The sequence below is a fragment of the Falco peregrinus genome, chromosome 9 (genome assembly GCF_023634155.1).
Source record: "Falco peregrinus isolate bFalPer1 chromosome 9, bFalPer1.pri, whole genome shotgun sequence".
In the NCBI taxonomy this organism is placed as follows: domain Eukaryota; kingdom Metazoa; phylum Chordata; class Aves; order Falconiformes; family Falconidae; genus Falco; species Falco peregrinus.
The window spans coordinates 17,663,225-17,679,761 of record NC_073729.1 but is presented as its reverse complement, the minus strand read 5'-3'; the positions used below and the strand labels follow the sequence as shown (position 1 = coordinate 17,679,761).

At 40.4% G+C, this 16,537-nt stretch overlaps 1 long non-coding RNA gene across 2 annotated transcripts in view; it reads right to left on the bottom strand.

Moving 5' to 3' along the window:
• Positions 1 to 15,615, bottom strand: part of LOC114012951 (uncharacterized) — a 30,927-nt gene extending 15,312 nt beyond the window's left edge. The window contains exons 1-3 of one of the 2 annotated variants that reach the window (XR_003555753.2): positions 15,223 to 15,615; positions 14,320 to 14,489; positions 12,299 to 12,383 (exon numbers count right to left, since the gene is read on the bottom strand). This is a non-coding gene — a long non-coding RNA (uncharacterized LOC114012951). The remainder of the gene's footprint in view (positions 1 to 12,298; positions 12,384 to 14,319; positions 14,490 to 15,222) is intronic. The other variant, XR_008748811.1, reaches the window with a different exon arrangement.
• Between the last annotated feature and the right edge of the window lie 922 nt (positions 15,616 to 16,537).

Genomic DNA, 16,537 nt, shown 5'->3' with positions numbered 1-16,537 from the left:
TTTATATTCACAACAATAAGAGATCTTCATTCACAAGGAACTATTAAGACAGTTTCTGGTTCCGTTCTCCCCAGCACATTACAATGACAACTCCATGCCAGCAGCAGCCACATGGCCTAAAGGTGCCAAGCTGGCAAGGATACTCTCTCTCAGCATTTGGCATCTAACCCCTTGGCAAACCCCTCAGCAGTTGTGCTTGGCTGCTTCTGGATCCGTCATGTGGTTAGGCTGCTGATAGCATAGGAGGGTGCTGCGTCCTCTGGGCACCATTTCACTTTAACACCTGTCTGATTCAGAGGAATGCGCGCACATGGAGAGCAAGATCCCTGCACAAATCCTCCCAGAGACCCAGAGCACATGCTCCATTTGTTACTGAAAGGGGTCGTTTCCTTAGACCCACAAATGCTTCCCCCTCCCCCTTCCCCTTCACATATCTGTGCACAGCCCTCAGAGGGTCCTACATCCTGCCATACATTCCACATGTGTTGGAGGTTTGCTCTGTGAACCAGGAATACAAAACATAGCCTTTTTGTATATAATGAAATCTCATATTTTACTGTGCTCATATAAAGCCATTTCTTTGTGAATGAGACTTTTTTATTTGTGACATTTAAATGATCTACAAATGCTTGGTATAGATGAAAGGAAATGATTATTTCCAGGTCACCTTGCAGTAATACTTTTTGATAGGCACCATAATTCCAATTAAATTGAGTAATAAGGGAAAGGGGAAACCCTTCCAACATTTAAAGTGCCACTGAAGCAGAAACATTTTAAAAGGAAAACATAAAAACAAACATACATCATTTACCACAAGCAACATCATGTCAGAGAGGAGCATAGATAAGAAAATTCAAAGCCCTTTTTCCACTGGGGACTACCCAAAATAACGTGGCTTTTACAACATGCAGACTGTAGGAATATAACTCTGCCCCGCAAACACCATGCATTATTGATGCAGCAAGTTTTTGTGTCACACAGTTAGATCTGACATGAGCCACAAACTTAGTGAAATAATCCCAAGTGTGGTCCCTCAGAGGTACTTGACAATATCTCAAGCTTGGCAGAGGCAGCTCTCCAGGAGCGCTACGGCAGAGGTGCAGGAGGTGTGCAGAGAAGCGTGCTGAGACCTCGCGTAGCACCTCTCCAAATCTGTGCCTGTCGGAAAGCACTGTAAACCACCTCACGTTTGCATGAGCAATGGCCTGCACTGATTCATCCAGTACATTCTGACACTTTTGAGCACGGTTATCTTTGGATCAGACACCCTCTAAAGCCTGTGAAATAAATGCAAGTCTTCGGTTGCTAAGCTCACGATCACAAAATAACTGCTATCGCTTGCTCTAGCGGGAAGGCTCAGTGTACCCATTTCACCCCAAGTGGAGTGTGCAAATAAAAGCCAGGACTCCTGTATGCTACTTCAAGCTATACTGTTTGCCCGTCACTTTGTTACCACAATTTTAGTTTCTATCAAGCTTCAGGCCCACAGACACCAGCCAAGGCCTCCCTGTGCCAGGCTAGAACAGCACAGAACACAAACCGTGCTCACTGCACGTAACTTTGCATCTATCAGCATTCCTATGTTTAGCCATCTAAATTATCTTTCTTTAAAAAAAAAAATAATAAAAAGCAAACAAAAAGAAGCTACTGTTTTGAGATCCTGATAATGAAAGTACAAGCCTAAACATGGCATCCCAATCAGAAGGTCATTGGGGCTGCTCATGTATAAAATAAAGTTATTTGAACAAAAGACAAGATAAAGCATTTATGAAGTGACTCTTCTCATGCCCTACTCTAGCAAAGCATCAGGTAAGCAATTTATTTTGAAGAAGCTGGCTTTGGTTTTGTTATCACCACACACACAGACAGCTCGTTCAGTTCTTTACAATAAGGAAAAAAAAAAAAAGTTTTCTCCCCCACTCCTCAGAAACATATGCTTTCTTTCTCCAGAACACTGGGGTGCCGTATAGGATAGACACTGGGACCAGGACAAATTCAAGATCCAGCATCTTGGAGGCTTTCCTGGTCACAAGCCAAACATTGCTGGAATGAAAAATAATTTTTAATAGGGTATTTTCAGTAAAAATTTCAGTATTTAACCCCTGGGAGGTAAGGAAACATCCCAACTTAAAATTTTTATTCAGTTACATATTAAAGTGTTATTTTAGATATTTTTTAGGAGTTTCTGTAATTGTTTTCCATTTCTTTTTCCCTGTGACCTGGGCAATTGATTTCATTGTGATTAAAGCACCTGGCTTTTGGAGCAAGGGAGACGAAAAATAAGTACCAAATAAACATATAAAGCTCTCTAGTAACATTCCTGAAATAGTTTTTCTGTGAAGTGCATGGCATGTTCAGAACACATGATTCTGTAGTACAAAGATTTTATTGGCCTAACTGCTCAGTGTGGTCATCTCAGATTCATGCCAAATAAACCTACCACACCATACAGTAATTCATTTTCCATCTCTGTGTACGCATCTAAAAGGCGAGTTTCCAATTCCTGTACAAATTCACAAGTAGAATGCGTGTTATGTTACCTACCTCTGAAAATCACAACCTAGGAACGGGATGCTGTACGTAACTCTCTGCAGCTAAAGTGGGAAGAAGTACGTACAGCACTTCAGAAGAGCCAACAAAAGAACAAGAGCCAGGGAGGTGGATTTGCCTCTAACAGGTTCCTTACACCTTTCTGCAGCAAGCTGGTGTCCAGCACGAGGAGCAAGATTTGCTTTCGTATGAGTCTCGGGTGGACTGAGCTGTGGAATGAATGCACCACACAGCGTGGCTTGCATACATGTTATGTGGAAGACCAAGGAAAGAAAAGAAAAAATTAAGTCCAAGTCAGAAAAGCCTCCAGTTTCAGTTAGATAGACTAACACCTTCTACATTAATAGACCTTGCCAGATGTTTCCTTATCATAATATGCTTCCCCTTATTAACATGACTAAATAAATACAACTTACCCAAATCAAATCCTGACAATTCCCCCATTTTAAACTTAATGAATTTTCTCAGGTTTACACATTATTTCAGCATATAACCTGAAGCTGAGAGCTTCTTCATGAGAACATGCCTGATTGGGAAATTTATGGTTTTTTCAACAGTTATTGTGCCATGACACAAGGCTAGAACACTGTTTTAAAGGGCTGCTGACTCTGGACAATTTATATGCTAATTTCAGAAATGATTCCTCCTACATTAAATAAGGAGCTAAGGAATGTTCCAAAGGTCTAGACAGACCACACCATTAACAGATTGGGTAAATCAACGCTAATACTGCCCACAGCATATTACACCGTGTGAACTTTCTTTACTGCATACACTTTACTAATTTTAGTTCCACGTGGTTCCTCAGCTGACTGGCCAAAATATAAACTGCACCAGCTCTCTAAAGCCTCCCTGTGCCCATCTTGACCTTGGACTCGCCTTTAATATTAAACTTGAGGAAAAAACTGGATGGTCACACTTTTTTATTCAAGGTACATTTATAAATGGTTTATAAAGGGTTAACAAATGATTAATAGATATGAAATTGTTAAAAAAAACCAAACATGAACAACTACAAAAAAATAAGGACAGCTGTTATGCACCTAATACTGAACGATCAGCTATTTAAGGAAAGCACAATGCAGACCCATACCTTCTAACCCAAACTCCATCAGCGTAAAGGGTAAGTCTGGCAAACAATTCAAGTATCTTCAAACTTGTTTGAGCACTAACAAATCCTCCAGCATTTATTAGCAATGTTCTGAGACTATTTTTGTTTTAAAGGACAAGTCAAACCTGGCTCCAAATTTAGACTTTGTACAAACAAGCTGTTATAAACCCTTAGAATAACAGAAAGATTTCCAGTTTTTATTTTACTTCCAATAAAAATGATCTTTAAACAAATTCTCATATAGCATATGTAATCCTAACATGGAACCGAAAAACTCAAAATGAAACAAGCATCACTAAATCAAAATACAATGATCATAAAATACTAAGATCAATTGAATTTTTAAAATTCCTTCTGGTTTTATATCTTAACTTACTAACTACACTGCTGAAACAAGGCATTGATGCAAAGCAAAGCACAATGTTAAGTCTAAGTGTTTAGCTGTCACAGAAAAGCAAAAGCCTCACTAGCGATGAAATTCCGGGTTTAGAAACTGACTTAATTCAGCACCCAAAGCATTTACAGTGCCTTGTGCATTAGCATGATGTGCCAGGTTCCTGCAACCTCACTTACTGGTGAACTCTAAGGTACTAAATACTATGAGGTACTTTCACATGACAAAAATCTGATTTCTTTTCAACTGAATAAGAGCTTCCAATAGACCTTGTTTTATTTCTCTCCTCTCCTCCTCCTCGCCCCATTAACTGTCTGAGGATTTTACCAAATGCAAGTAACTCACACAATCTCATAACACCTTTCTTACCAGATAGCATAACATTTTGCTGACACAGAATTGCTCAAAAAAGCACTAGGCATGAGCCTCCTCTCATTGAATTGAATAGCTACACTTCCACTGAGTGCCAAGGAATTGGATTAGGTACTCTGTTTATAACATGGGTGTCAGCAAACTCTTCCCCTCCAATCACACACACTCCCCCAACTAATCAGTGCACTACAACTTAATTATACCACAGGAGCAATCTCTCAGCAAACTACGACCAGTTATAAAGGACAGCCTTCCAGAAACCAGCACAAGCAGGACCCCAAGACCTGAAACAGCTAATACATCACACACAGCCAAGAACACGCTTTGCTGTACATCAGACACTTCAGTTGAATGACTCCTGATAATGATCAATGATGGCAAACTGGCAGCTGGGGTAAGTGGAAAAATTCCAAACTGCACCTTCCAGCTACAGGAATGAGGAGGATATAAGTCAATGTGGTCTTTGGCAGGGAAAGGTACATTGTTTCACTGCTGTGAGAAAAACGCTTAATGCTGAAACATTTCATTAAAATAAGACTACAATGAAACATTAGAGGTAGCATTATTAATGAAAATCAACTTTCTGGGCTAAATGAAGAAATAACTCCAAATCCATCTCCAATGCACAGGGGGGAAAAATAATAAATAATCTAGTGTTTCAAGCCCTCACTTTTTTCTGAGCACTTCAGCAGAGATGTTTACTGCAAAAAGAATGGGCCCCTGTGTGCTTTGTTTTTTGAAACTCAAGCAAGTTCCCAACTTATCTGTTGTTCTTCCCCCCGTCAATGAACGAGGAGGACATAAATCAAAATTTTGGGGTTAGACTTTAACACTTCTGAGATACTGAAAACAAGAACCCTCACACCGCGAATTTATTTTTGAATGGTGAACCTTGTGCAGAAAGAGACAAGTCTTTGAGAAGACACACAAAATGCGTACAGCTTTCAAAAGGATTTGGGGATCTCAGACACCAAAATTGTTGCTGAACTCCATGACATACAGAAGGACTGAGCCAGCTATATAACCTTTGTGTCAAAACCATCGCCACAAAATATTCCACTGCCTTACACCAAGTCAGGACTTCCCCTCAGACCTCGAGATGTCCCAGCACTGACCATGCTGGAGTTGTACCATTGCTGCCACTGGGACAGTATCTCACCGTGTGGCCACAACACAGGAAGCACTAAGGAGGCACTGTATGATAGAGGAAGTCAGGTTCAAAGAAGTTTGTTTCTCAAATATTCTGTCTTTCATGCTTTTCCCAAGAGAGAAATAAAAACCTAGCACAATAACCATGTTGCAAAATATATATATACAGATATACTTATTGAGAAACGACTAATAAAGCACATGCAGACAGATGGCTGCAATTGAGCACACACGCACACATACAGACAAATATGTATACATAACATAAAAACACACTGTGCTTCTCAACAGAAAGAAAATGGTCTTCAGTCAGAGATCACTCAGAGGCTCCGACTCAGCATTGTCCACCCAGTTTGGAGCTACCTTTCTCCCCTCCTTTCTGTTTTTTCACCTCAACTTCATTTCATCATCCTTTACCTCCTGCACAGGTTCAGCCAGGTTCTTCCCTTCACCAATCCACTTGGTTTCCCCCCAGAAGATACCTTATCTCAGAAAGACAGACACCACTGAAATGAATCTTATTTTATCATTACTTCCCTGTATGTCCCTTTCCTCGTGCTGCCTTTTTAGGTTACAGTTTCTTTAGGACAGGAATTATTACTGTCCTGTGTACTAATACAACACCGATCTCAAACAGCCCCTAGTCACTACCATAAGAATCAGAGAATGAAAAGAAACTGCCTTTACTCTAGATAAACGCTCTCCAGAGTGATATCAATCCTTTATCCATCTTTGCAAAAGGAACCCCAGAAAGCACATAACAAACATGCCAAATATTACAGAACCTAAATCACTAAAATTCTTTGGAAAAAAACATTTATTTCAAACAAATTATGCACCACAAAAATGTAACCACACTTTTTATTCTAGGCATCTCTGAACTATTAAATCATGGTGACAAATTTGTTTTTATTCAAGTCTTGCTCATTTATCTTTTCAGGGTACTTAGGAGCAAGTCATACCTGCTCACAATCACTCCTTTCTCTTCATTGAGCTGCCTGAATACAATAGGAAAACATTCAATTTGAAAAATTGTCCTATGAGAAACTGTATTTGGATATAGAAAATTTCAAAAGACTCAGGAAGACACCCTGAAAACCATTTAAAAAACTGTTTCTGAACACATTGAGCATCTAAATTTTTACTGATAATTTTATAGTAACTATTTACTTCATTTTCTTAGTGGAAAAGCACTTGGAAAATATGAAAAGCTAGGCTATAGGTATGTTGCCCATCTGCTTTTAGGGTCCAAAAAAACCCCACAGTGACATTCCGTGCTATTTCCATAATCATGAATCAGGCATCACATGTCTGACCAAAGCCCACTGAAAGCAGTGGAAATCTTTCAGACTCCTCAGTGGACTTGGAGTCAAGAAATAATGCCGCCTTCTGCAGAACAGCTCAAAAAATTTGCTCAAAATTCTGCAGAATAGTAGACTAATTGCCACTACTCTCTTAAGAAATCAAGAGCTCAGAATCCCGGCCTTCTAGTCAGAAAAAATGTGTTGGGATATTGCAAGGACTAACCTGTTTTGAGATACCAAAAGGATCTGTTTTCTCTTCCAGGAAGTTCAAGTTTCCACCTTTGGCTACATTTTCAGAATACAAAGTGCTGTTTGTAACCCAGCTCAGTAGGGCATGCAACAAAGAGTGGAAGAACTCCCCGAGTGTGCACTGAGCAGTCAAGCCTGCTGTAGAAAGCAACAGTTTCAGATCAAGACGGATCCTTGCAGCCACCTTACTTAATCATCTCCCTCATGCAGACCAGAAACTATCAGGCAGATCTAAAAAAAGCTTAAAACTGCACATTCCAGACAGACATCCACTTGGCAGCTCTGAAAGAAAACAATAATGCTTCAAAAAGCTTGAAAAGGGTACATTGGAAGTTTTTGCTGTGAACACTACTCAGACATGGAGAGGACGTACCTCCTAGCTTCGCATGGCACACAGCATACGTTATGCATTCAGAAAGCACAGAGTGTTTCAGATCACAGGAACAGTTCTTTCAGAAGGGGAGTCAGAGTAGTTTATCCCTGAATTTAAACTAAATTCAGTAGGCAATAAATCCTTCACCCTCTGCTGGTGTATTGAAGGAGAAGAAACGGACAAAATGATGGAAACATTGTTTTATGAATAATACATAATTATTAATTTCCTTATATATAAGGCCACATGACAAAGTTCTGTGGTACACTGGCAAAAATCGGCACAACCCCCTAATTTGTAATTGGGCCACCAATTCAGCACTGAACGAGGGTAATGGAGTCGGGACTTGAACAACATCATCCTAAACGCTGAAGAAAAAGTAGAGATGCTTCTTTGCACATCCATGACCAGAATTTATGAAATATCCTAGACCATATTACAGAAGAATTCAGAGCATTAACACAACTACATGGATTATTGACAGCTATTTACAACGTGCAGAGGTAACGGTACCACTACCTGTCAACACAAAAGCTCATACTCAGCGTAGATTCAAGCAAGTGTCTCTACAATTTTTACATCACTTTTTCTGGGAAGTCACCTCCACCACAAGAACAGTACACATACTAGGACACCAAGGCACCTCATTAGCACTCATATAGTCGTACGTATATTGCTTTCCTGCCTACAGAGCTTTCGAGTAACTGCATTTCAGCTCAATGTATCCCAAAAATACATCAATGCTTTGATGACTTAGGTTGCCCTTCTTCAAGATGACAGTACTTACTTTCCTCTTTGCTCAAAAATTCCTGTATAATCTTTTCCCTAATTACACAGCCTGAACCTTTCTAGCTAAAACTTCCATTAAAACAGGCATCAGCCTAAAAATCACTCTTTGAAACATGTGAGATTTGGATGCACTTGCTGAATACAAGACGGATCCAAGGGAACCCTCAAGAATTCCTGCTAGAGTTACTAGCAAAACTGACCATTGGTTGTGGTTACTCAGGCTATAAGGACTCTACGCACCAGTCAACGCTTATCTTACAGATCCTCATGCTGTTCTGTTAACATGCTGGTTTTGTGTCTCCTAGAGATTTGCCCTAAGATAGCATCCTTTGCAACAGCCTGCAGAGATATGTAAGCAATTATCAGCCTGCAAACTGCCCTTTTCCACCCATGGAAATGATCAAATCTCTTTGACACAGGGAAGTTAACTGGGAGGAAATGGTGGTTATCCTCTTGAAGTAACCCGTAGAAAAGACGAGAATGTCATTGCAAACTTGTGGGAAAAAGAAAGTTTTTTCATTGTCAGCACGTAAAATAGGCACAGGACAATAGGCACTGTGGGTTTTTTTCTGCAGTCATGATGACAAACCCCTGAATGTGAAGAAAATGAAAGCCAGAGGCAATTTATTTCAAAAAACTATTAATTAAGGGTTACAAAGTTGAGATTTAGAAAGCCGACTCCTCCAAGAGACAGAACCAGCACACAGTCTCAAAAAGGATATAAAGCATCAGTACCAGAACAGTTAGAATGGATTTCTAATTAATAGCCTTTTAAGTTTTTCCAGTATCAGCCTCTTTCCTCAACCAGCGTCTTCATCAAAAAGAAAGTAAGAAAATTCTGCAATGTGTACTACAAACAAAAAATTGACAGCACTCCCATTAGTCACCTTCATTTTCTACCACCAATTCTCTTAATCACCACAGGCAGACATAATCCCTAAGTGGCTTCAAATAAATTCTCTACAGATAAAAAAGCACAGTGTTGTTTCTACCATCACATTCTCACCAATGACTGCATTCCTAGTATGCACGTTCATGCCAAAGAGAGGTATCGTTAAGAGCCTGTACCCTTGACCTTCAGTACTGTAACTCCTGTCCTTTCCAGTCTACACCTTAATGTTCTGAAAAAGTGAACACTAAGCATGGAAGCAAATAATGAAACACTGCATGAGGGGACATCTCCCCCCTGTATAGGCAAATAGAAATAAGTACAGAGCTATGCGGATGCAACAATTAATGAGGGAATTACTTAAACTAGTAAGAGAAAACGGCAGGGATGAACTGCATTCACTGTAGTTTAATCACTGCAGATAGAAAGAAGAAGATCATGCAGTGTTAATAACCTCATGGCATCTGGTCCAAATACAAGGAATGAGGTCTCACTGCCACCTTACCCATCACTGTCCTCTTTCCCCATTCTCTGTTTTGTGCCTTCCACGAGGCAGCTCCCTTAGCTGTACCACCTACCTCCTACTTGCTCCCTAAGTGACATGGTAGCTTACATTTCTCACAGAAAGCATGTTACAACACTACTGAGAGATGTGCTCACATTCTGACCTACCAAATCAGTGCTGATGCCTCCAAGACTGCCCCCCGCCCCGTGTTCAGCTGAGATCACCTAAAACATCTGTGCTTGAGCACACCCTGCCCTCTCAGCTTCCCAAACACAGGCACACAAACACACAGAGGTAGGGTTACATCGCCATCGCAAAGGAGCAAGTCCAGGCACACTTGGCAAATACTGAGTTTGTGGAATTTCTTTCCTGCTTTGGGTTCTCTACAGTTCACCTCCATGCCATTTCTTCTTGCTTGGAATGAGTGAATAAAACTAAAAAACACTATAACCAGACCTTCCTATAACTGAACAGGTTTCCTTTCACGCATTGCTTCTTACCTATTTTTGTAAGTTTTTCAGGGCAGGGGACATCTGATACTTTTGTCAACTGATGTGCTAACTTCTATTCTAATACCTATTTTCAGCAGTAATACGCTCAGCCAAAGTGTTAATATAGTTTTAGAGACCTCTTTCTTCAGAGTCCCCAACAGTACTAAAAACAGGGTGTAAAAATAGGCTTTATTAAGCTCTGCAGGAGCCAAAAGCCCTTATTCCTTGAGGAGGTCACATGCCACCAGTAAACATGGGTTTAAGACTCCTAGGTAGCTGGGATCCAGGTACTGCTGCCCCTTACTGGAAAAAGATAATAGCTTTTGGAGGTGTAGGAGCAAGCACTGAATTCTGAGCTCAGTGAGAGCTTGAAAACAGGGCAGCTCTTCATCAGAGGCAATACCTTGTTTCTACAAGTTTTGGGTTTTAGCTTGAGCAGGGACTTCCAAATCCAGCAGAGTCCTGAAACTACACAGAAATGAGTGTTGTTCGGAAAAACTTGGCATTACCAAGGCAAGATCTTGAGTCCAGAAAGTACAGATTTGGTAGCTCACGTTCAGCTCAGCTGTCAGCAGAAGCTATGAACCACAAGTCCCTTCCTATTGCAGAGGCAAATCTCAAGCCAGACTGTCCCTAATGCCTGTAGGAAGTCAGTGTGAGCAGCCTCTTCCTTCAAGTACTCTAAGTGTGGGCTTTTGTCCCCAAACTGCTTATGTTCAAGATAAAACATGGCTCTGTAGCATAGCATTGCACACACTTCAGTTCAACCTATACTTGGAAGACTGCATCCAGCATGAATTGTTAGCGGCACCTTCCAAACAGCAGAAATTAAAACCTGATGGTGGAATAATTCCTTACAGTTGCCCATTTTTAACTTTCTTATTCCCAAGCAAAGTAGCAAAAGGAACATGTTACATTCCTTTCAATCACTGAGTTTCCATATTTGCAGGGACACTGTCCATAAAGTATTAGATGGATAGCATTCCCATGGTGGTGACAGCAGAACAGGCTATCACAGAACAGTTCAAAGGTAAGATCCTTACAGTAGCAGCAACTCAAACAACTCAGCACAAGCTAGCAAACAGAGTTGCAATGCCATAATGTGTAGGATGAAAAGGAAACACGTACATTTATGTATGCATGCTACAGTTGGCATTCTTCTTAAGGCCATACCACATTCCTTTAAGGTACATAGATAGCATCACCCCTCTCCAGGTCTGATGTTAAAAGGAAAACGCAAAACAAATAAAAACAAATCCTCTGTCTCTTCACTGAAATGAACACACCCAAAACACACTGAGCTTCTAGTTCCAAAACCAGAACATTTTCAAAGTCCTTCGAGCACCATTCACATAATCCAAAAAGACTCAATATTTACACTGTAGAAAAAATATGGAGAGGTTAACTCCTTCCAAAAAGGAAAACAAATACTAACTGACCTGCTTCTCATACTTCTGTTACGAAAAGCCAAACACAACCAATAAAAATTATCAGTTTTGCTGAAAGTGGGTATTGCTGGCCACATTCGGAGACCCACTCAATTCCTTCCAGCAGGAAAGTAATTTAGAACTATTACATGGCTTTATTCACACTGGCACTAAGCTATATATCTTTGGAACAAGCTTGATCTGTCAGGGATATGGGATCTAATTTGGGAGCTGGTAGTTGTAATAATCACGTTAAAGCTCCTCGCTACTCTACCAGAGCTAAAACCTGCACATAACAAGCTAAAAACAAAGACATAGGTTTAATGTGTACGTGTACACATGTATCTATACACAAATATTTAATTTATATATATATATACAGAGAGAGATGCAAACACACTTTTGGAGAGAAATCTCTTGTCTCAGACACACAGCACTCTCTCACCACAAATACCATTCTGAAATCTCATTTTCAGTTACCTATACCAAAATTATGCAGAACTACAGTTCCTTCTGCTTTTATTTTGTTGGGCTGCCATGGTAAGTGCTAAATGCTCTGCTGCCACCCAATGACTTCTCCTGGTATTGCCCATTCCCCAAGACCATTTCTGCCTACTCCACAATTAACCAGGTTTAAAAAAAAAAAAAAAAAAATCAATTAAAGGCAGCACTTAGAGCTGAAGCACTTCACATACCTGTGGTGCCTTGGCCTCTGCGGAACACGGGACATCACCGCCTCTCTTCACCTGTATGCAAATGGCCCCAGTTCTTTTTATCATTCTGCCAACAGAAGCAAAACTTTATCTGAATTCCTAGTCACAAAAACATCATTGTGCTCTGGCAGTTAATTTTTACTAGTTTACAATGTACTTTCCTTTACACAAGAGATAATGCCAGCTAACCACAGCAAACCTTTCACACAGCTGTTATGCTTTATAGTTGATCAAAGCATTGATTTCGCAGTATTATGTCAATGCCAGACACGCTGATTCCCCTCACTGTTTTCACTCAAGGACTGTTCAGTTCCTTTCTTTGGTCTCTTTACAAAGCACAACTTGTTTTAGTCGTTACTACTACATCTACATTAAGTTTCCAATGGTATATAAACACAAGTGGTAGCCCATCAGATTTAAGTGAAAAAGGGAAACGCTATTACTTGTATCTTGAGATTCACCTCACCTATAATTAAGTCTTCAAATGTTTCAACACTTCATCTTTCCTTGCAGTAAAAATACACATCTGTAGAATGCCCATCTAAAGAAATTCAAGAAACTAGCAAAGAAGCTTTTGTCAATATGTATTTGCACACAAGAACAAGCTGCTCAGTTGTGAAAAATCTGTCCAGATTGCTAGGGCAACAACATCTGCTCAAATTAGTATAATTTAACATTTTCAAGACCACTTTATACAATGAATTACTTGAAAATGTGGTTTACATTTTAAGCTATCAGCTTGAGATGGTATAAACCTCCCAACTGCTCAGTTGAGTGGATGAATGCTCAGTTGAGAGCTTATTGTCACAGAGGGACCACAATTATAGGTTTAAAGGAAACCTAGCAGTGCTTGATTTATTTTCACATATTTCACTATTACTCTTGTTTTGGCACAAAAGATGTAGCAGGATGCCCCTGCCACTAGAATATACAGGTCCTAGAATATACACTAAAAACCTGAAGAAATGTAGAATTAACTTCTTTCCCAAGAACCATCTACAAGAAAATTTGATCATTGTGTTAAAATTTAGAGGTTACTCTCAAAACATTATGCCCACTGCTGCTGTCTGGTGTTCTCAAAGATCAGAAAGTGTTTTGAGACTCATTAGAAATTAGTGGTATTTAACTATATTTCATTCAGATGGGACAATGAAAATTGATTTGGTAGCTTCTAAGAAGTTTCACTTTCTTACTCTTACATTTTCTTACTCCAATCACAATGCAAGGGTGTTCCAGGTACAGATTTGCATTACTGATAATTCACTGCTTCAAAAGATACCTTCTTACATTTTGTCATAAAAAAACCCACCTGATTGTATCCTAACCCCTTGATTCAGGCCCCAACACTTAACTATGCTGAGAATGTTCCATTAAGTGCATCCAGAAGTGCTGCTCATACAGCCCAACCTGCACAGTCTAAAACGGGGTCTTGACCTCCCTCTGCTGGCTAACATCACAACTACAGAGTTAAAAAAAATAATCCTGCCATGCCCCCCCCCCCCCACCCCAATTAAAACAAAAAAGAAAATTAGTATGCACGAAGCTTTTTAAAATAAAGACAATCTTTACGTCTTCTTCAGGATTCAATTTTTTTTTCAGTTGTCCTGGTTTTAAACATCTTGTTTCTCCCTGCTTCCCCATTTTCTGTAATAGCATTGCAATTCATCTTACAAATACATACCAAGTACAAACTCACACAAGTAAACTTTAATTCCTCTATACATCTCTGCTCTCCAACTCCTAACACCTCACACCTCCTTTCACACCCTCCCAAAAAGCACCCGTGCACCCCCACATTCATCCTATCATCTCCACCTCACAAGGAGATGCTGGACCCCTTCAGATGCTGCTTCCAGGGGAAAAGACTGTCTCAGGCTCCTGCCTCCTCTCCCTGGTCAGGAAAAAGAGGCAAGGCTGTCCCTCTGTGCAGCTCCACTTGGCCCTGGGATTTCCAGTATTCAGATGCACACGCACGAGCATCCTCCTGCCCAAAGCCTACCTACCTCAGCAAGCTGGCGTCTCAAAACGAGATTGCAGCATGTGAAAAGAAAACTCCTGATCTCCCTGTTCACTGCTCCCCTGAAGCACTGGTCTGTGACTGGGAAGCTGTGCAGATGAGCCCTGCACAATTTCCTTTTTAAACAGTGCCAACAGATCACAAACAGCATGGTATCTGTGATGAGACAGCCAACCAATATAATGAGGACCTTTGCAGGAAAATGTGGGAGAATTGCTTACAAGAAATCCACCATCACAGCAGCAAATTAAGACATGCGAGCCAAAGGACCGAAGTTCCAACTTCATGTCAAATTTACCAAGAACAGTCTAACAGAAGTGGCAGATGCAGGATTTGGGTTCAGTCCCCACTCCCGAGAGAAGTTCTTGTGCCCAAAATCATTTTGCCTCAGTTCCATCATCTATTTTCACCACAAGAGATGGGATTTCTGCCCCAAGGAGCTTGCAGAGCAGACTTTGTGTGCCCCCAGTCCCCTTCCATGAGAGGTCACATCAATCAGCTTTTCAAAACTTATTCCAAAAGCACTTTCAAGCACTGCGTCTGACCCACCACAATCTTCCACATGGGTAATCCATTTCTAAGTCACAATTAACCAGCTAAGATGATATAGTACAGTTAGAAAGATTGTGCAGTGCTGTGACCATAATTCTGTAAAATGACTTGAAGCACATATGGCAAAGCAGAATTCAGTTAATTGTAGGGCTCCAGTCCCATTAACCCCACTGGTAAGCCCACCTCTGCAGTGAAGTACTTCCAAATTCAAATGGCAACATTTCACACATTTATTTTTTTTATGTACTATTTTACTTACTTGACCCTGAACACCAACACAGGGTACAAGACAGACAATCAGATCTAATGATACAATAGTCACATCAAAGGTATTTACCTCAAACATAATGTAACTGTGGAGCTGTCACCCAAGGCCATAGAAAAGCAGTGTCAGGGAAGGTCATTGGGCACAGTAACATCCCCCGATAGTCACACGTAAAGGCACAGCCAGTGTACATTTGCTGGGGGAGAAAGCAACCGTAGCAATGAAATAGCAGATCTACAGATCCTGACAAATATTCCATCAAGAGTTTGTTCTGTAAAAGGACACAACACAAGTTTCTGTAAAACATGAGTTCTGTCTTCTGGTTAGTCTGTTAGCACAGTAACACATTGGTTGCCACAGAAAAAGGAGCTGTAATGTAACATAGTTAACACAAATCTTGTGAAATTCCTTCTTATAAAATGCATTTGCCTTCCTCTCAGTGGGATTCTTACATACATTGATGGGTCACAACCCTTTTTATCTGAAACACCTTTTTTATCTATATGGGATTTAATTCAACCCTTTCTCATTTGGTAAATTAGATGGGGTCCTCCCCAAACACCTGTTCATGAGTGTCTGGTGAAAAGCCAGGTAACACTTCTCTGTGCAAATCAGAAGCCACACACATGAAACTTTGGGACAGAACTGAATATAAAGTGCTCCAGATTTAAACACACTGGCCACCTATACGCTGTAGTTGAGTTCTAGAAAATTTAAGCCTGAACCCGAACCTTCAGCCTCCACTTCACTTTCCAATATCTGCACAATTAGGAAGTACAGGAGCCTGCTTTACAGATCTGCAGAGGACTACAGCAGGGTCACTCAGGAGACAAGAAGAGAACCAAGGACTTCGGAAAATGTCAGAGGCAAAGGCTTAATAGTCACTGTGGGGGGTCTCAGTCAAGCAGATGTTTCAAACGTGTGCCTAATTTTCAAGTGCTGAGTTTGATGGCAGTAGATATTAGAGTGGGCACCAACCCAAGACAGAGTTAAGGAGGAAAGGCTAGTGGACATAACAGGAGGCAAAGCACAGCATGAAAAACATTTTTTTCAAGTGCTCTATTAGCCTACGTAATCTACCCCTGAGAGGCCCCAGCAAGCATGTTAACTTCAGACCTCAATTACAACATGTGGGCAACTTTATTGCCCAACAAAAAGTACATTAGACATTTATGATCTCATTTCATTAAATTCTCCTACTAACAATGATCACTGGGTGCATTGGGTGCATGTTCATGCAAGGTTAATACAAAAATATATACCGTATTTGTATATTAACAAGACTAAAAGCTCACCTGCATGGCAGGTGTTGCTGTGGCCACATGCTTCAGTTATGGATTAACCAACTCCTATCAAAAACTGGGGTTTATCAACCAAATCTAAAGCA